General features: G+C 41.7%; 2 pseudogenes; one reads left to right on the top strand and one right to left on the bottom strand.

Annotated features, from left to right (window-relative positions):
- LOC129619664 (WW domain-binding protein 11-like) overlaps positions 1-22,333 on the bottom strand; it is a 52,654-nt pseudogene that overhangs the window by 9,852 nt on the left and 20,469 nt on the right.
- Positions 19,269-20,410, top strand: LOC129619665 (NEDD8-conjugating enzyme UBE2F-like; annotated as a pseudogene).

Genomic DNA, 22,333 nt, shown 5'->3' with positions numbered 1-22,333 from the left:
GCAAAAACAAGACCAGAAACTGACTGTGACTCAGATCATGAACTCCTTATTGCCAAATTCAGACTTAAGTTGAAGAAAGTAGGGAAAAACACTAGACCACTCAGGTATAACCTAAATCAAATCCCTAACAATTATACAGTGGAAGTGAGAAATAGATTTAAGGGACTAGATCTGATAGATAGAGCGCCTGATGAACTATGGACGGAGGTTTGTGATATTGTACAGGAGACAGGGAACAAGACCATCCCCATAGAAAAGAAATGCAAAAAAGCAAAATGGCTGTCTGAGGAGGCCTTACAAATAGCTGAGAAAAGAAGTGAAAGGCAAAGGAGAAAAGGAAAGATATACCCATTTGAATGTAGAGTTCCAAAGACTAGCAAGGAGAGTTAAGAAAGCCTTCCTCAATGATGGGTGCAAAGAAATAGAGGAAAACAATAGAATGGGAAAGACTAGAGATCTCTTCAAGAAAATTAGAGATACCAAGGGAACATTTCATGCAAAGATGGGCTCAGTAAAGGACAGAAATGATATGAACCTAACAGAAGCAGAAGATATTAAGAAGAAGTGTCAAGAATACACAGAAGAACTGTATAAAAAAGATCTTCATATCCCAGATAATCATGATGGTGTGATCACCCACCCAGAGCCAGACATCTGGGAATGTGAAGTCAAGTTGGCACAAAGCTAGTGGAGGTGATGGAATTCCAGTTGAGCTATTTCAAATTCTGGAAGATGATGCTGTGAAAGTGCTGCACTCAATATGTCAGGAAATCTGGAAAACTCAGCAGTGGCCACAGGACTGGAAAAGGTCAGTTTTCATTCCAATCCCAAAGAAAGGCAATGCCAAGGAATGCTCAAACTACTGGACAATTGCACTCATCTCACACGCTAGCAAAATAATGCTCGAAATTCTCCAAGCCAGGCTTCAACAATATGTGAATCATGAATTTCCAGATGTTCAAGCTGGTTTTAGAAAAGGCAGAGGAACCAGAGATTAAGTTGCCAACATCTGCTGGATCATTAAAAAGCAAGAGAGTTCCAGAAAAACATCTATTTCTGCTTTATTGACTATGCCAAAGCCTTTGACTGTGGATCACAATAAACTGTGGAAAATCCTGAAAGAGATGGGAATACCAGACCACCTGACCTGCCTCTTGAGAAATCTGTATGCAGGCCAAGAAGCAGCAGTTAGAACTGGACATGGAACAACAGACTGATTCCAAATAGGAAAAGGAGTATGTCAAGGCTGTATATTATCACACTACTTATTTAATTTATATGCAGAATACATCATGAGAAACACTGGGCTGGATGAAGCAGAAACTGGAATCAAGTTTGCTGGGAGAAAAGTCAATAACCTAAGATATGCAGATGACACCACCCTTATGGCAGAAAGTGAAGAAGAACTAAAGAGCCTCTTGATTAAAATGAAAGAGGAGAATGAAAAAGTTGGCTTAAAGCTCAACATTCAGAAAGCAAAGATCATGGCATCCAGTCCCAGCACTTCATGGCAAGTAGATGGGGAAACAGTGGAAACAGTGGCAGACTTTATTTTTGGGGGCTCCAAAATCACTGCAGATGGTGGCTGAAGCCATGAAATTAAAAGATGCTTACTCCTTGGAAGAAAAGTTATGACCAACCTAGACAGCATATTATAAAGCCAGAGACATTACTTTGCCAACAAAGGTCTGTCTAGTCAAGGCTGTGGTTTTTCCAGTAGTCACGTATGGATGTAAGAGTTGGACTATAAAGAAAGCTGAGCACTGAAGAACTGGTGATTTTGAATTGTGGTGTTGGAAAAGATTCTCAAGAGTCCCTTGGACTGCAAGGAGATCCAACCAGCCCATCCTAAAGGAAATCAGTCCTGAATGTTCACTGGAAGGACTGCTGTTGAAGATGAAACTCCAATACTTTGGCCACTTGATGCGAAGAGCTGACTCATTGGAAAAGACCCTGATTCTGGGAAAGATTGAAGGCAAGAGGAAAAGGGGACAACAGAGGATGAGATGGCTGGATGGAATTACCGACTCAATGGACATGAGTTTGAGTAAAGTCTGGGCATTGGTGATGGACAGGGAGGCCTGGTGTGCTGCAGTCCATGGGGCTGCGGCAAGTCAGACGTGACTCAGCCACTGAACTGAAGTATCTCACGGTGGTCACAACAATTCCAAAAGATGAGAAAGGCACCATCCATCTAATATGACAGAGGAGGAAGCTGAGGCTCAGATTGAAGGCCTTTCCTGAGGTCATTCAACTAGTCAATTGACGGGTCTCCTGCCTGTGAATCCAGGACTCTTTCTGAGCTCCCCAGGGCCTCTCCCATTGAAGAGAAAGCCAGCACCGCTCACCACATCCTGCTTCCTGCAGCAGGCAAATGTGGATTTCTTAAGAGCCTTAAAACCCAAAGGTACAATAGCCACACGAAGATTATACCACAGTGCTCTTGGCACACACGTCACCATCCTAGAAGTCCTTATTTTGTTGCTAAATGTACTCTTTGTACATGCTTATTGGGTGGAATACAGTATAAAAAGAATGTGGTTACATAAAGAACCAGCAACTCCAGTTTCTCTGGGTCCTTGCTAATCTCTTTCTTTCAGTGCCATGGAAAGTGGAATCTCGGGGCTGGCACAGGGTTGAGATAAAGCTATGCTGTCTTCCGCAACATGCCACTCCCACAGCTCTGCTGGTGGGGTTGTGCCCACAGGAAATGGGTTGTACAGAAGTATGAAAACAGCATGTGGGTGCTTGGTGAATTCCCGATCCCATTTTCTCCACTGGGAAACTGGTTCATACCAGCTCTGAGTCCTCAGGGAGTCTCTTTACATCTACCTCCCAACCCTTCTGGGCTCAGCTGATCGGACTTCCTCGGGCTCTGCCGCCCTCTCCATGCCCGGACATCCTGGAGTGATGCTTTGGCTTGAAGGGACTGCTTTTCAGTAACTGTTCACCTGAGCTCTCTAACCTTGGGTAAATCATGCCTCACCTGGGCATCCTTCCCAGATGCCCAGAAACTCTGTCAGGCCTGGCAACCCTGGTTTCAACAATATTAACAACAGGCAGGTGAAACAATCCGGTGAGCTCAGGAAGAAAGCTGACCTCGGTTCCATGACAGAATTTTGTTGGTTTCCCTAAGTTCTCACATGTAGTCAGATTATGAAATGATAGTTTTCATTCTCAACCACAGTTTACTAACTCATTTCCCTCTTATTGAACATTTTGGTTATTTATAAATGTCTCCTTATAGATAATATACCAATATATGTGTCCATTATGTCTTTATCCTGTTGAATTATTATTAATAATATATCTCATTTGGTATACATGTCAGGAACCTAGGAGTTCTTCAGCATTTTCTCAGTAAGATTCTTTCTAACACCAAATCCTCTAATATCCTCTATTCTCTTTCTCAGCTGTTTTGTTCCATGACTGTAATTCAATTCCTTATTATTTTCCTCAGGACTACTGTAATAGAATGCCATAGAATAGAAAGGTCTTTTCTCCTTAAAGAGATTCCTAACATCTAAAAAGACTTAAAAGTCACCACTTCAGAAATTATCAGTCTTGGTAATAGAGCAAATCCATAACTAAACCACAAGGAGAACTCAGAACCAAAGACCTGTGGTTGGCTGGTCTTCAAAAAACAGCAAATGGTTATTTTTTTCTCCCCCGGAGCTTGCCTTCCTGGACAGTGTCATAGGCCTGAGTCTAAGTGGTTAAGTACTTGTGAATTTACTTTCTGATTTGGTTTTGTGGTTTTATTACTTCTGCATGTCACCACAAGAATGATTTTAGAAATATTCAAATTGTGGGTGCTGGAGAAGACACTTGAGAGTCCCTTGAACTGCAAGGATATCAAACCAATCAATCCTAAAAGAAATCAACCCCGACTATTCATTGGAAGGAGTGATGCTGAAGCTGAAGCTACAATTCTTTGGCCACCTGATGTGAAGAACTGACTCCTTAGAAAAGACCTTGATGCTGGGAAAGATTGAAGGCAAAAGGAGAAGGGGATGACAGAGGATGAGATGGTTAGATGGCATCATCAACTCAATGGACATGAATTTGAGCAAACTCCAGGAAATAGTGAAGGACAGGGAAGCCTGGCATGCTGTAGTCCATGCAGTCACAAAGAGTTGACATGACTTAGTGGAGAAGGCAATGGCGCCCCACTCCAGTGCTCTTGCCTGGAGAATCCCATGGATGGAGGAGCCTGGTGGGCTACAGTCCATGGGGTCGCTAAGAGTTGGACACGACTGAGTGACTTCACTTTCACTTTTCACTTTCATGTGTTGGAGAAGGAAATGGCAACCCACTCCAGTGTTCTTGCCTGGAGAATCCCAGGGACGGGGGAGCCTGGTGGGATGCCGTCTATGGGGTCGCACAGAGTCGGACATGACTGAAGCGACTTAGCAGCAGCAGCAGTGATTGAACAAGTGCAGAAATAATTTTTAAAAGGGAAATATAGCTACATTTATATAACAAGCTTTGTGATACAAGACAGGCACACTCAACATTGTCACAGTAAAGAATCTTAGAATAAAATGCATAGAAATGAAGAAGCTAATCCAGTTAAAAACACTTCAGCACCTTACTTCAGAAGCATGGGCCCCCTGAATATGTGCAAACTGTAGAAGAGGAAAAGTCCCGAGGAGTGAGTGAGTTAGTTGGAGTCTCTATATGTTACTTGGAAAGTAATTCAGTCAAACTGAATATTTCAACTCTTTTTGATTAGTAAATCATGTGAAGAAACACTCATGTGCTAAGGCATATTCTGGGATGACAATAAATTGTCTGCATGTTAACAGATACCATTATTAGAGGAAGTGGATGACTGATGAAAAGGGCTGAGCTAGGGTTAAACACAACTTTTTCAAAGAAGTTGTGTCAAATCCCAGGTACCTACACTCAGTATTCACAAGGACACTGTGGTTAGATGCTGTATCTGTTTTTAAGAATATAATAACATTAGATGGGCCTCCCTGGTGGCTCAGTGATAAAGAACCCATATGCAAATATTGGAGACACAGGTTCGATTCCTGGTCGGGAAGATCCCCTAGAGAAAGAAATGGCAACCCACTCCAATATTCTTGCCTGAGAAATCCCACGGACAGAGGAACCCGGTAGACTACAGTCCATGGGGCCACAAAGAGTCGGACATGACTTAGTGACTAAACAACAGCAACATTAGATAGATGCTGTAAGATTTTTAGCACAGTAGCATAGCTGATAAAGGAACCTATAATTAATATCTTTCAAAAAATATATTAACAGCTGAATTTAAATGGTCACTACTTCTAACAACCTAATGGTGTTGAGGTGATGTATGATCACTTGAGAAGTACTTTATATTATTCTAAAGGAAGATGTTACACTTTTCTAAAAATCTCACTTCAAATCCATGTTTCTACAATACATTCTATTAGAGAAACATAAAAATAACAGCAATACAGAGCTCAAATGAAACAAAACTGTAAAACAAATAAATAAACCATGTGTACTTTTTACGATTGGATAAAATATAACAGAAAATTTAGTGTCAAATGGGTACTCAACTCATCTTCAATACTGTTCAGGAACATAACATATAAGTATTCCCAACACAAATACAATAAAATCTATAAACATGGACTATTAGTGTAATGTAAAGAGACTTGTATAAAATATTACTCCTTTGCAACTAATTATGAGAGAAAATAGGGAAATGTAAGTCCACGAGGGCTGGTAACTGTTGATACTGCCTTTTTTGATATTTAATTCTATTTGCTGAATGGCACTGAGCTTTTGATATCATACTGAAAATAGATTTTCCCCTTGATAAGAAAAATCTTCCCAAATAAATAAAACATAACCTCATTTTAAAAGAAAAAAAATCTTTAAAAAACAGTAAATTGCATGTAAATCAGTGAGTTTGTGTATGTGTATGGTTAGAACATGCCCAACACAAAAGCAAACTCAAATGCCTTAAAGACTTAAACAGAAGACATGACCCCATGCAACTCTTGGATGAGAACACAGGCAAAACCTCCTCTGACATAAATTGTACCAATGTTTTCTTTGGTCAGTCTCCCAAGGCAAAAGAAATAAAAGCAAAAATAAACAAATGGGAGCTAATCAAGCATTTGCACAGCAAAGTAAGCCATCAGTTCAGATCAGTCGCTCAGTCGTGTCCGACTCTTTGCGACCCCATGAATTGCAGCACGCCAGGCCTCCCTGTCCATCACCAACTCCCGGAGTTCACTCAGACTCACGTCCATCGAGTCGGTGATGCCATCCAGCCATCTCATCCTCTGTCGTCCCCTTCTCCTCCTGCCCCCAATCCCTCCCAGCATCAGAGTCTTTTCCAATGAGTCAACTCTTCACATGAGGTGGCCAAAGTACTGGAGTTTCAGCTTTAGCCAACATGAAAAGATAACCTATAGAATGGGAGAAAATATTTGCAAACTACACAGCTGACAAGGGCTTAATTTCCAAAATATACAAAGAGCTCAGCTCAACAACAACAAAACAAACATCACAAGCAAGAAATAGGCATAAGACCTAAACAGACACTTCTCCAAAGAAGACATACAGAATGGTCAATAGGCACATAAAGAGATGCTCCACACTGCTAATTATTAGAGAAATGCCCATCAGAACTATAACGAGGTATCACTTCATACCAGTGAGAATGGTTATCATCAAGAAGTCTTCAAATAATAAATGCTGGAGAGGGATTGGAGTAAAGAGAAGCCTCCTACATTGTTGGTGGGAATGTCAACTGGGTACAGCAGCCACTTTGGAGAACCATCCGGAGGTTTCTTAAAGAACTAAAAACAGAGCTACCATATGATCTAGCAATTCCATTCCTGGACATATATCCAGAAAAAAACCCTCTAATTTGAAAAGATACATGCACCCCAATATTCATGGCAGCATTATTTGCAATAGTGAAACATGGAAGCAACTTAAGTGTCCACTGACAGATACATGGATAAACAAGATGTGGTGTGTGTGTGTGTGTATATAATATACACATATATATTACTCATCCATAAAACACAATGGAGTATTACTCATCCATTAAAAGGAATGAAATAAGGCTATTTGCAGTAACATGGATGGACCTAGAGATTATCATACTCGGTGAAGTCAGATAAAGACAAATACCATATGGTATCATTTATATGTGGAATCTAAAAAAAAATTATACAAATGAACTTATTTACAAAACAGAAATAGACTCACAGATAGAACATATGAGTAACAAAGGGGAAAGGGCAGGAGGGATAGATTAGGAGTTTGGGACTAACAGATACAGACTACTATATATAAAATAAATAACTACAAGGACCTACTATATAGCAGTATGTGTATGTGTTTAATTATATATATAAATATATATAATATACATAATATACATATTATATATATATTCACTGAATCACTTTGCTGCTACTGCTGCTAAGTCGCTTCAGTTGTGTCCAACTCTGTGCGACCCCATAGACGGCAGCCCACCAGGCTCCGCCATCCCTGGGATTCTCCAGGCAAGAACACTGGAGTGGGTTGCCATTTCCTTCTCCAAGGCATGAAAGTGAAAAGTGAAAATGAAGTCGCTCAGTCGTGTCAGACTCTTAGCGACCCCATGGACTGTAGCCCCCCAGGCTTCTCTGTCCATGGGATTTTCCAGGCAAGAGTACTGGAGTGGGGGGATCACTTTGCTATACACCTGAATAAGTCTGTCACTTAACACAGTGAAGGGAATCACATTTAGGAACTTCAGCCACAGGAAAACACCCCCATGTTCCAGGACTCCACTGATGAAGCAGAAGCAAAGACAAAAATGTGGAGCGAGAGTGGTCTCCTGTGAAGCAGATGTGAACTTGAACCGTGACTTTGCTCAGTTAAGGGGTCCTCAGGAGCCCTCACCTTATAAGTGTGCCAGTGAGGGATGCTGTTTGGCTTAAATTATCCAAATAACAGTCGCTGAAACACAGAAGTCAGAGGAAGCAGCCCGGGGCTGGTCCAGGGATTCTGTCTTTCTGCCTTGCCGCCCTTAGCTGGGCCTCTCTCCCTCAAGGTGCTAACTCGGCTCCTTGACCTCCAAAAATTAGAGGAGGAAATGGCAACCCACTCCAGTAGTTTTGCCTGGAACGTCCCACGGACAGTGGAGCCTAGCAGCCCACGGCCCACGGGGTCACAAAGAGTTAGACATGACTGAGCGCGTGTGCGCGTGCGCACACAAACACACACACGCCTCCGGACATGTTGCCTTTAAGAAAGAAAGGGGGAAGGTACAGGGGAAAAGGTTCAGGCTGTTGAATTTAAACAGGGTTTCTCAGGAAATATTAACCATTGCTTACATTCCACTGAATACAAGTATATCACATGGACACCCTGAGCTACGAGAAAGCATGAAAACAGCACGGCATAGCAGGGTCTCGCAAGAGCAACGGTGCTCCCTTGAGGACATAGAAAGAAGACAGCAGACGCCTCTGACTTGTGTTCCTCAACCTTCTGGATTACTCTGTAACTCAACTTTCTCCTGTGTTTCACCATTACTTCTATATTTTGACTTTACACATTGAATGACCAGGCCATATCACAATTTCAAATCATATCCCCTTTCCCATAAAGATTGGTGACTCAATGCTTCTTTGAGATTCTCCAAGTGAAGTGTGTAAGGGCAGTATCAAGGACCGTTATGACCATGAAGCTTGTGTGTCAATTTTACAGATTTTTCTCTTTTTTAAAAAATGAGTTTGAGTTAAGTAATAAGGAAATAACTAAATCACCAAGCAGGATGAAACACTGCTCAGCTGTAGTGTTCACATCCAGCCTGGGCTGAGGTGACATGGCTCAGACTCCAGTATGCTCCGCTGACAGATTAGTGTGGAAAAGGATGAATTCCACCACCTTTTCCTTCTATGCCAGCTGTGGGAAGTCACGAGCCCTGGTGAGAAAGTAGCTTTTTGTTGTTGTTTAGTCACTAAGTCGTGTCCGACTCTTATGAAACCCCATGGACAGTAGCCCCCCAGGCTCCTCTGTTCATGGGATTTCCCAAGCAAGAATACTGGAGTGGGTTGCTATTCCCTTCTCCAGGGGATCTTTCTGACCTAGAGATTGAACCCGTGTCTCCTGCATTGGCAGGCGGATTCTTTACCGCTGAGCCACCTGGGACACAGAGAAAGTAGTTTAGGTACCATTATTACTCTTCATCCTTTCTGGTTCCCCCTTCCACCCTGATGCTCCATCTTTTAGCCTTGAATGAAGAAGGGGCCAGATCAGGCACCCCAGAAAATCTGAGGATGTTTTATTTTTTCATTTTTTTCTGAGGATGTTTTAGAAGGACAGAAAGTCAAAGGAGGCTTGAAGAGGGATCATGCCCAGGATCTCTGCAGAGTTGGAGAAGACTTGTCAGAAACCACAATGCTTGACTTCATAGTGACCTCTGCCTGAGAACCTGCAATAAAGGCAAAGCTCTTGTCTGAACCACAGTCAGCCACCCCCTTCAAATTGTATCGTGTTATTTTTAGTTTAACCATAGTCTTTGAGGTGATGGTTTCCCGAAGTTATTTCTAGCTCTAACTGAGAGAGTTTAGGGTTGGAAAAGTCAGACCTCCTCTATCCTCACTGATTTTCTTTCAGATATCATTATGGGATTAACAGAGAATGCCTCTAAAAAGATTACACCTATGAGACAGAAGGCAACAAAAGGAAATCATGAATCACACCAGGGGCCTATTTGAGACACTCTCCTCCAGGAAATTTTAATTCTCATTTAGAATGCAGGAGTCTGAGTCCTGTATTCTATGGGGAAAAAAAAATCAGTTTTTAATATGAAGTTAATTAAACTGTGAAAACTGAAGAATCTATTTTCATACAAGGTCACCTCTGACTAGGTACTAACATCAAGTAAGCCATTAGGAAAATATGTCCTGTTCACAGTTTGATGCTGAAGCCTGCGCATAGTCCACTGGAGGATCTGTTCTGAGCTCCTCATGTGTTCACTCACTCAAATTCATTCCATGAACATTCTTGAGTATCTACCCTTTAAGGGGACAATCCCTGATGCTGGTTTCTTCTGCAGCCCAGAGATGGAACATGGAAGCCCTCCAGGGCGTAATGTCCACTTTAGTTGCTAGAGTGGCTGAAGAACAGGGTGGTGGCTGGCATGGCTGGCCTGAGGTCACAATTGCCCCTGAGCAGATTCTAGGTCTCTTGATGAATGGGTTCAGTGAATCGTTGCCAGAGAGCTTCTTTCCAATGTCAATCCCAAATGAATGTGACATTGTGCCTTCTTTCCATCTTTATGGCTGCTAGATTCCATGAAGCTCAAAGTGAGAAAATTGTAGAAAACCACTCTTTATCACAGCACCAAATTTTCACATTTAAGCATTGACAATGTTTTCCTTTGTCAAGTGACATACACGTCACTTCAAGAATGTTTGGTGCTCAAACTGACAAAGTCCTCCTTTTATTTCATGGAAAAATACAGCATGGAGAGGGTTGGGGTGTTTTTTTCCTTGGAAATGGCTTTGCTTATTATTTTCGAGTTGGTGGCATTATTGATTTATCCATCCATGACTTAAATATAACCATTTTAGCTTAATTATTTTAACTTTGGGAAATGAGCATCATATGATATAAGCTCATACCCAAACTGACTTAATTTATGAAAGTGGCTATAGAACAAAGATTGTCAAATGACAGCCATGGGCCAAATCTAGTCTGTTGCCTGTTTCTGCGTAGCTTATAAGCCAAGACAGGTTTGCACTTCATAAAAATGAGCAGGACCTTCATTTAAGGATTGATATTGTGCTACCAAAGGATTATGAAGGAAGTAGGACTGGGCAGAGGGAGAAACTGAACTCTATTAATACTATCTTCTGCAGGGATGACTCTGAGGTTTTTCTGAGCTGGGATATATTGCTGTGAATGTGAGCTGACCTCAGAAGGTGGTACAACTTTGAGCAGGACAGCTTTCTCAGCTAAGGCAATCCTTGAAGAGGGATGATGATGATTTCAAAATCCTCTTCTGTCAGCCCTCTTACCAGACTGGCCCATGGCCTTCCTCAAAAGTCAGCCCAGAACAGTTCTGATGCCTTTTTTCCAGCTCTGCCCTGAAGCTCCCTGGCTTCATAACCTGGGAAGGCTTCCCTGTCCTTCGCCCTCTCTCGGAGTTTGCTCAAACTCATGTTGATTGAGTCAGTGATGTCATCTCTCCATGTCATCCCCTGTCACCCATTCCCCTCCTGCCTTCAATCTTTCCCAGCATCAGGGTCTTTTCCAATAAGTCGGCTCTTGGCATCAGCTGGCCAAAGTACTGGAGCTTCAGCATCAGTCCTTCCAACGAATATTCAGGATTTATCTCCTTTAGGATTGACTGGTTTGATCTTCTTGCAGTCCAAGGGACTCTCAAGAGTCTCTTCCAGCACCACAGTTCAAAAGCATCAATTCTCCAGCACTCAGCCTTCTTTATGAAGTCCAACTTTCACATCCATATATGACTACTGGAAAAACCATAGCTTTGACTATATAAACCTTTGTCAGCAAAGTAATGTCTCTACTTTTTAACAGATTTTCCAGTTTTGTCATAACTTTTCTTCCAAGGAGCAAGCATCTTTCAATTTCATGGCTGCATTCACCATCTAGTCATTTTGGAACCCAAGAAAATAAAGTCTGTCACTGTTTCCATTTTTAAGCCATCAATTTACCATGAAGTAATGGGACTGGATGCCATGATCTTAGTTTTTCAAATCTTGAGTTCTAAGCTGGGTTTTTCACTCTCTTCTTTCACCTTCATCAAGAGGCTTTTTAGTTCTTCACTTTCTGTCATTAGGGTGGTGTCATCTGCATATCTGAGGTTATAGATATTTCTCTTGGCAGTCTTGATTCCAGCTTGTGCTTCATCCAGCCTGGCATTTCACATGATTGTATTCTGCATATAAGTTAAATAAGCAGGGCGACAATATATAGCGTTGACATACTCCTTTTCCAATTTTGAACCAGTCCATTTTTCCATGTCTGTTTCTAATTGTTGCTTCTTGACTTGCATACAGGTTTCTCAGGAGGTAGGTAAGGTGGTCTTGTATTTCCATCTCTAAGAATTTTCCACAGTTTGTTGTGATCCACACAGTCAAAGGCTTTAGTGTAGGCAATGAAGCAGATGATTTTCTGGAATTCCCTTGCTTTTACTATGGCCCAACAGATGTTGGCAAGTTGTTCTCCGGTTTCTCTGCCTTTTCTAAATCCAGCTTGTACATCAGGAAGTTCTTGGTTCACATACTGTTGAAGCCTAGCTTGAAGGATTTTGAGCCTTGTGAGCATGTGAAATGAGTGCAGTTGTGGAGTAATTTGAACATTCTTTGGCATTGTCCTTCTTTGGGATCAGAATGAAAACTGAACTTTTCCAGTCCTGTGGCCACTGCTGAGTTTTCCAAATTTGTTGGCATATTGAGTGCAGCAATTTCACAGCATCACCTTTTAGGATTTGAAATAGCTCAACTGGGATTCTATCACCTTGACTAGCTTTGTTTGCAGTGATGCTTCCTAAGGCCCACTTGACTTCACACTTCAGGATGTCTGGCTCTAAATTAGTGGTCACACCATTGTGGTTATCTGGGTCATTAAGACCTTTTTTGTACATATATACATATATATAAATATACATATATAGAGAAGCATATATAAATATATATTTGTATATATAAGTAAGCCACTTTGCTGTACAGTACAAACACAACATTGTAAATCAACTATGCTTCAATAAGAAAAATCAAACTAATTTTAAAATGTGAAAAAGACCCAGCAATCCCATTGCTGGGCATACATACTGAGGAAACCAGAATTGAAAGAGACACGTGTACCCCAATGTTCATCGCAGCACTGTTTATAATAGCCAGGTCATGGAAGCAACCTAGATGTCCATCAGCAGATGAATGGATAAGAAAGCTGTGGTACATATACACAGTGGAGTATTACTCAGCCATTAAAAAAATAAATTTTAATCAGTTCTAATGAGGTGGATGAAACTGGAGCCTATTATACAGTGAAGTAAGCCAGAAAGAAAAACACCAATATAGTATACTAATGCATATATATGGAATTTAGAAAGATGGTAACGATAACCCTGTATGCGAGACAGCAAAAGAGACACAGATGTATAGAAGACTCTGTGGGAGAGGGAGAGCGTGGGATGATTTGGGAGAATGGCATTGAAACATGTATAATATCATATATGAAATAAATCGCCAGTCCAGGTTCGATGCATGATATAGGATGCTTGGGGCTGGTGCACTGGGATGACCTAGAGGGATGGTATGGGGAGGGAGGTGGGAGGGGGGTGAAGGATGGGGAACACATGTACACCCGTGGCAGATTCATGTTGATGTGTGGCAAAACCAATACAATATTGTAAAGTAATTAGCCTCCAATTAAAATAAATAAATTTATATTAAAAAATGTGAAAAAGAGAAGTGACTGTCAGTCTCAGGAGTGGAAGGGTCAAAATGAGAACAGATCCTCTATGGGCAGAGTGTAGGGCCTCATGTGCTTCCTTGGTAGTGGTGAGTTCTCTACCCTCTGCAGGGGGCTGTGTTAATATCTAACCCTGTAACCTACTGGGTAAAGTCATGTTGTAGCAGGAAGGGGGAGTCTGGGCTCCCTTTTAAAGCTGACCACCACTCTCTCCCCATTAACATTAAATCTCTTTGATTAACCCTATGATGTCTACCCTTAATCTTTTCTGCTAAGGTAAGTATCTTTTCTCATGCTTTGGCCACTTTTTCCTCTCCTACATAACTCACTTCAGAGTTCATCTCAGCTGGTAAGGTGGTCAAGGTCAAGGTTACTCCCACACTAATACTGGATTATCTGCCCTCACCTCCCAGCCTCCTGGAGTTTGTGCTGTAAATTTACAAAGATAGAGAGATGATGAGAGTCTCTCACCCTCAGGGATGGTGCTCTGTGTAATAAGTGATCAGTAAATATGGAACCAGTACAACAAATACGATTTCACAGAAAGATGAATGACTCACCAACACATCATGAATAAAGTGATCCACAAAGGTGGACCAGAGATCATGGTTCACAACATTCTCTAACAACATCTAGTTATGTGTTGTGGTTGTTATTGATTTCTTTCATTTATTTTATCTTTTAAAAAATCTAGAGCACCCCCCTCACTGGAACATAGGTTTCAACAATCAATTTCATCTAGAAAATGTGTACTATAGTTGCTTGTGCTTCTAATTACTCTCTAGTAACAAAAACCTAACATTTCATAGTAGTTTCTGATTATTCTGTTTTTGTAGAAGAAATTACTGCATCTGGGTGGATAAAGAGTTAATAAAATAAAAAAGAGGGTTGATTTGTATCTGTGTATATTTTATGGCTCCTCTGTAAAGGAAATTACTCCTCTTGCAGTGATGTAAACCCTTAGCAGAAAATGAAGGGGAAATGAAGCCAATTTTCAGGAAAAGGTTCAGCAAGTTTAGTGCTTGAATTGAGATCAAGTATCATCTAAAAAACACAACTGTCTCAAACACTTAATAACATGGGATCAAAATACACAGGAAAAAATACTAAATTATTATTTGCCCTAATTTGAAAAGATTAAAAATCAATCAAAGTTTGATGCTTCAAAACACACAAAATAACATTTATCTCCGGGTTTCCCCTTATTCATAATGATTATTTGTTGGATAATTCATCCTTTCCTTTAGAGGAAAAGCCCTTGAGGTCAGGAACTGTGTATTCTTTATTGTTGTTTTCCTTGCAATAAGAACAGTCCCTGGCACCCAGGGCTTAATAAGTGGAGAAATTTTTCGACATCACATTCCCATCAGTGAGGGTACTGACCCCGAACTAAAGTTTTATTGCGATAATTTTGATGGATTCTCTTCACATTAAAACACACATATCGACTTCCCTGGTCCTTCAGTGGGTAAGACTCTGTGCTCTCAATGCCGGGTGCCCAGGTTTGATCCCTGGTCAGGGAACTAGATCCCATGTGCCACAACTAAGAGTTTGAATGCTGCAGCAAAGACCAAAGATCCCACTGCAACTAAGACCTGGCACAGGTAGTAGGTAGGCAGGTAAATAAATAATTTTTAAAAACCCACAGACATAAATGTAGTAAGTCATTCTTCTCTCTCCCTATAATGAATCCATTATTTCAAGTTTTTATAGAGCCTGTGTTTCTCTTTGATCCCCAGCATCTCATGAAATCTATCCTCACAAAATTTTATATCAATGCTTTATACCTTACTGTTAGTCATTTGTTTTGCCTTCTGTGACTCGGTGAGAAGAGATAGCATTTTCATTTTTAACCTTGTTGCAGACGATAAAACCAAAGTTCCTTTTCCTAACAGGAGCAAACAAGAGTAGTAAGTAAACCTGGAGTGATTTTCATATCATGCAGGTAACTGCTTCCTGTGTTTTTGCAAAAGGCTGTGTTTAGACCTTGGAACATCTATGCAAACAGTCAAAGGTAAGTAAGTTGCCTGAAGACAGGCTCGAAAAGTTAACTGATGGAAAAGTGAAAAAAAATTTTGGATACAGAGTTACAACTTTGAATGGAACCTATCATTTACACTTATTATAAACCACGTTGTAATATTCATCCACACTGTATCCATCAGAAACACTGGGCTGGTTGAAGCACAAGTTGGAATCAAAATTGCTGGGAGAAATATCAATAACCTCAGATATGCAGATTACACCACCCTAATGGCAGAAAGCGAAGAACTAAAGAGCCTCTTGATGAAAGTGAAAGAGGAGAATGAAAAACTCGGCTTAAAGCTCAACATTCAGAAAACAAAGATCATGGCATCTGGTCCCATCAGTTCAGTTCAGTTGCTCAGTCATGTCTGACTCTTTGTGACCCCATGACCTGTAGCATGCGAGGCCTCCCTGTCCATCACCAACTCCCAGAGTCCACCCAAACCCGTGTCCATTGTGTCAGTGATGCCATCCAATCATCTCATCCTCTGTCTTCCTCTTCTCCTCCTGCCCTCAATCTTTCCCAGCATCAGAGTCTTTTCCAATGACTCAGCTCTTTGCATCAGGTGGCCAAAGTATTGGAGTTTCAGCTTCAGCATCAGTCCTTCCAATAAACACCCAGGACTGATCTCCTTTAGGATGGACTGGTTGGATCTCCTTGCAGTCCAAGGGACTCTCAAGAGTCTTCTCCAACACCACAGTTCCAAAGCATCAATTCTTCAGTGCTCAGCTTTCTTTATAGTCCAACTCTCACATCCATACATGACCACTGGAAAAACCATAGCCTTGACCAGACAGACCTTTGTTGACAAAGTAATGCCTCTGCTTTTTAATATGCTGTCTGCTGCTGCTAAGTCGCTTCAGTCGTGTCCGACTCTGTGCGACCCCATAGACAGCAGCCCACCAGGCTCCCCCGTCCCTGGGATTCTTGAGGCAAGAACACTGGAGTGGGTTGCCATTTCCTTCTCCAATGCATGAAAGTGAAAAGTGAAAGTGAAGTCACTAGGTTGGTCATAACTTTCCTTCCAAGGAGCAAGCATCTTTTAATTTCATGGCTGAAATCACCATCTGCAATGATTTTGGAGCCCAGAAAAAGAAAATCTGACACTGTTTCCACTGTTTCCCCATCTATTTGCCATGAAGTGATGGGACCAGATGCCATGATCTTCGTTTTCTGAATGTTGAGCTTTAAGCCAACTTTTTCACTCTCCTCTTTCACTTTCATCAAGAGGCTCTTTAGTTCTTCTTCACTTTCTGCCATAAGGGTGGTGTCATCTGCATATCTGAGGTGATTGATATTTCTCCTGGCAATCGTGATTCCAGCTTGTGCTTCTTCCAGCCCAGCATTTCTCACCATGTACTCTGCATATACGTTAAATAAGCAGGGTGACAATATACAGCCTTGATGTACTCCTTTTCCTATTTGGAACCAGTCTGTTGTTCCATATCCAGTTCTAACTGTTGCTTCCTGACCTGCATACAGGTTTCTCAAGATGAAAATGAAAGAGGAAAGTGAAAAAGTTGGCTTAAAGCTCAACATTCAGAAAACGAAGATCATGGCATCCAGTCCCATCACTTCATGGGAAATAGATGGGGAAACAGTGGAAACAGTATCAGACTTTATCTTTTTGGGCTCCAAAATCACTGCAGATGTTGATTGCAGCCATGAAATTAAAAGATGCTTACTCCTTGGAAGGAAAGTTATGACCAACCTAGATAGCATATTCAAAAGCAGAGACATTACTTTGCCAACAAAGGTCTGTCTAGTCAAGGCCATGGTTTTTCCAATAGTCATGTATGGATGTAAGAGTTGGATTATAAAGAAAGCTGAGCACTGAAGAATTGATGCTTTTGAACTGTGGTGTTGGAGAAGACTCTTGAGAGTCCCTCAGATTGCAAGGAGATCCAACCAGTCCATCCTAAAGGAGATCAGTCCTGGGTGTTCATTGGAAGGACTAATGTTGAAGCTGAAACTCCAATACTTTGGCCACCTGATGCGAAGAGCTGACTCATTTGAAAAGACCCTGATGCTGGGAAAGATTGAAGGCAGGAGAAGGGGACGACAGAGAATGAGATGGTTGGATGGCATCACTGACTCAATGGAGATGAGTTTGAATAAACTCTGGGAGTTGGTGATGGACAGGGAAGCCTGGCATGCTGCAGTCCATGGGTTGCAAAGAGTCAGATGCTACTGAGTGACTGAACTGAACTGATTATCTATCATAATATTCACTAGTGTCTTAATCCAACCAATGGGCCCTTATTATTTTGTGTTGAGGAACACATCTGAGTTTACAGTTATGTGACTTTTGACTGACCACACATACAATAAATTAAAAAATCAGGGGAGACTTCCCTGGCAGCCATTAAGACTCTACTTCCATTGCAAAGCCTAATCCTTGGTCAGAAAACTAAGATCCCACGTGGTATGTGGCGTGGCCAAACAATACATAAAATTTTAAGAAAAGTTTAGTGTTTCAGCTTCAGCTTTAGATGTTTCACTTCAAAGCTCATGCTTTTAATTATTACACAATCTCCCATTAAGAAACTTTGATGCTAATTAAAAATCTGGCCTAAAAGTCAATTTTTACAACAGGCTGTAATTCACAGCACTTTTCTGAAATGACTTTCGTACAGAAATGTGTGCTGACAGCCATGCCTCAGCTCAAGAAGCTATGCTTGAATCATTACTCTGTCACGTCCAACTCTTTGCAACCCCACAGACTGTAATCCACCAGGCTCCTCTGTCCATGGGATTTCCTAGGCAAGAACACTGAAGTGGGTAACTATTCCCTTCTCCAGGGGATCTTCCCAACCCAGGGATCAAACCTGTCTCCTGCATTCCAGGCAGATTCCTTACCATCTGAACCACCAGGAAAATCCACTCTTGAATTAGACACTTACTCAACCTGGCTGCTGGAGAAGGCACTGGCAACCCACTCCAGTACTCTTGCCTGGAAAATCCCATTGACAGAGGAGCCTGGTAGGCTGCAGTCCTTGGGGTAGCTAGGAGGTGGATGAGACTGAGTGACTTCACTTTCACTTTTCACTTCCACGCTTTGGAGAAGGAAATGGCAACCCACTTCAGTGTTCTTGCCTGGAGAATCCCAGGGACAGTGGAGCCTGGCGGGCTGCCGTCTATGAGGTCGCACAGAGTCAGACACGACTGAAGCGACTTAGCAGCAGCGGCAGCAACCTGGCTGCTCACAGACCAGTGCTCTCTGGATCCTGCCCAAAGTACCTTCTTTGTCAGAGTTTTGCCTCTTTTGTATGATCTGCCTTCCTCAGTAAGAGACCCTCTCTCTCAACCAACTGCTCTCTGGGAAAAAAGTGATCTCGTCCCACAGAAGCAAGAGAAAAATCCAAGGTTTTGACAATACCAGAGTTGAGTCATAGGAAATACTGTCCATGTTAGGATAATCCTTCTCTAGGAGTTAGGATCCAATGTTTTCCCATATTCTTCAACACTTTTCTTTCAAATTAGATCTGTCTGAAGAAAGGAAGATTTATCTCTTAGGAAGAAAGATGCCAACAGGTTATTAAATTAGAAAACCAAACCTATTTAATTTGAAGCACGAAGACTGGGTTTAGATATTCAGACCTAGAGCAAATCACTTAGATTCTCTTGGTCTTGGCTTCTTTTTCTGCAATGAAGAAGCAATAAAGTCTCCTCCTCAATGTGGCTCAAGGCTGGAATGAAATAATATACCTGAAGGTGTTTTTTTTAAACTTTAAAGAGCTAGGCAAATACATTACCACTGCAGATAAAAAGCTTTATTGGTATATTATTCCCAGTGATACTTTACAAATGTACTCCAACATGTTCCGTTCTAGGAAAGTAACAGATATTGTGAATTCTTGACAATTGTTTTCTAATCTGTTCATAGTTGAGCAGGATGTGGGTGTGTTTTAGAGAACACTTTATTTTTCCACAATTTCCACATTTGGAAAAACTGCAAAAGAGTTATGGAAAACTGGAGGGGCTCACATGCTGAGTTTTAAACTAAACTGACAAAAAATGAAATAAATGTAAACCAGTTGTCAGGTTGCACTGTTCAAACAGAAATTAAGATGTTCCTTCTTAAAAGCGAGAGTGAACACTGACTCATGAAGACAACAGCTCTATATATTTACCTCAATCTTACTTGTTCATTGAAACATTTTCTTAATAGTTCATAAGCACTAATTATTTGCAGTGTCTTATGCAGTTGGTTTATTTAATAGTTTATCCTGGACTCCCGGTCCTGCCACCTGGAGCCGGTGCAGGTGTGAGGGGCCGCCTCTCGCCGCTGCCCACCGGCCGGGCATGGTGTTGGGCGCCAGGCCCACCTCGCCTGTCTCTGGGTGCCCAGGAAAAAGGAGGCAGTGATGCTGATGCTGGCAAGCAAGCTGAAGCGGGATGACGGTCTCAAAGTGTCCCAGGCGTCAGCCACAGCCTCTGACTGCGCTCGGCAGGTGTCCGTGAGGGACAGGCTGCTTGTGAAAGAGGTTGTAGAACTTGAAGCCAATTTACCTTGAACATGTAAAGTCCATGTTCCTGATCCAAACAAGCTTCATTGTTTTCAGCCAACTGTCACCCCCAGGTGAGGGTTACTACCAGGGTGGAAAAATTCAGTTTGAAACTGAAGCTTCTGATGCATGCAACATGGTGCCTCCCAAAGCGGAAATGCTTGCCCAGGACCTGGAACCCCAACATCACAGAGACGGGCGAAGACATGTCTCAGGTGACTGAAAGAACATTCGATCGATAGCACTGGCTGGGCCCCCATGAGGACATTGAAGGCTGTTGTTTGGGGATTAAACTCTGCTTACTGATCTGTGGAATTTTGATGATCCACTGACTATCCAAACTGTGGGACATCATTTGCGGGTCAAGGAGGACTTCCGGCATAAAGTGGAAGACTACATTAAGCACTGCGCCAGATGATACGAGGAGAGGACTGCAGGGCCCTGGGCTGTGCCTGAGAAGATTGCCTCCACCTGAAACCAGAGGGAGCCTCTCCCCAGTCCTCGGCTCCCCTCAGTCCTGCTGGGTCGTCTGAGTCCCGTGACCACGTTGTTCTGAGGAAGAACCTCTTCACGACCGCCCACTGTAGCCAGAGAGTTCCACATAAATGAAGCCAGAACATGTGTCCGGGGTTCTCTACTGTTTACCTTAACGTGTTTACTTTCTTTGAAACCGGACTGTATAGGCTGTTGATGGGAATGAACTCAGCGTGGAGGCTACAGCCACTTCTCCCCTCCCCTAGTCAGTCCCGCACAGGTAACGCTCATGACGCGCTCCGTGTAGCTCACAGATAGGCCAGCAGAAACCTGCTGCAAACTGTGATTGGTGCGAAGCCTCTTAGCTCCGCCCATGAATGTCGGCCCCGCCTAGGTTTCCTGAAGCTTCCTAGAATGCAGTCAGTCTTTTAGTGCAGATCTCTTACTGAAATGCGTATTTTATTTACGGTAAGTATATTTGGGAACAGATTTGTAGTTGGTACAATTTAATGCTTTTTTTCTATTCTCATTTAGTTTGTATTTTCATTGTATAGAGCAGACAGAAAGATGTTGGGTCAAGCAACTATTGAGAAATACAAAGAAAGTACGAAAGGCAAAAAAAAAAAAAAAAGTTTAAACTGAGTAGAGATATATGTATAAAGTTATCTTATATTACAAATACCCCCTGAAACTTTTATGTCAAATATTCACTTCCCACCCACAGCATTTTTTTTTTTTTTTTTGAGTCCATGATTTCCTGACACTTTCCAGTTATATTAAAACTCAATCTCAGACTTTTCTGGTGGTCCAGCGGTAAAGAATCCACATGTCAATGAAGGGGATGTGGTTTCCATCCCTAGTTTGGGAAGATTCCCCATGCCGAGGGGCAACTAAGCCTGGGTGTTGAGCCTGCACTTTGGAGCCCTCCAGCCACAATTACTGAAGCCGGCATGCCTAGAGCCAGTGTTCCACAACAAGAGAAGCTGCCACAATGAGAAGCCTGCATTGTGATAAAGAGTAGCCCTCCCCTTGCCACAACTAGAGAAAGCCCACATGCAGCGAGGAAGACCCAGAGCAACCAAAAATAAAAACTTAAAAAAAAAAAAAAACCCTCAAAATCGGGTTGGGGAGGGATGGATTGGGAGTTTGGGATTAGTTGATGCAAATTATTGAATAGAATAAACAACAAGGTCTTAAGGTATAGCAAAGGGTGTATATAGTATATATAATATAGTAAGTATATAGTATATATATATCATAGTAAGTATATAGTATATATAAATCATAGTATATATAGTGAGTATATAGTATAGTAAGGTATATGTAGTATATAGACATCACTATCCTGTGATACTTTGCTATATCACAATATTGTTAGTCAACTATACTCCAATATAAAAAGTTAAAAGAAGTTACAAGGCTTAACTAAGGAGTGAGAGAACAAGGAAACTAATATTTATTAAGCATCTTTTAAAATGGTAGGCATTGTGCTACATATTTTACATGTTATTTCATTTAATACTTAAGACTGTGAATTAGGTGTTATTATTTCCAATTTAAAGATTAGATTTATTAAAACAATGAGATATCAATACACCTATCAGAGTGACCAAAGTCTGAGGCACTTTTAATGCCAAGTGCTGACAAGGATGTGGGGCAACAGGAACTCGAAAGTGGTACAGCCACTCTGTGGGCGTCCCAGGTGATGCTAGTAGTAAAGAACCCGCCTGCCAATGCAGGAGACGTAAGAGACGTGGGTTCAATCCCTGGGTCAGGAAGATCCCCTGGAGGAAGTATGGCAACCCATTCCAGTATTCTTGCCTGGAGAATCCCATGGACAGAGGAGCCTGATGGTCTACAGTCCATA

This window comes from Bubalus kerabau, chromosome 9, assembly GCF_029407905.1.
Source record: "Bubalus kerabau isolate K-KA32 ecotype Philippines breed swamp buffalo chromosome 9, PCC_UOA_SB_1v2, whole genome shotgun sequence".
In the NCBI taxonomy this organism is placed as follows: domain Eukaryota; kingdom Metazoa; phylum Chordata; class Mammalia; order Artiodactyla; family Bovidae; genus Bubalus; species Bubalus kerabau.
This window is presented reverse-complemented; position numbering and strand designations above follow the sequence as displayed.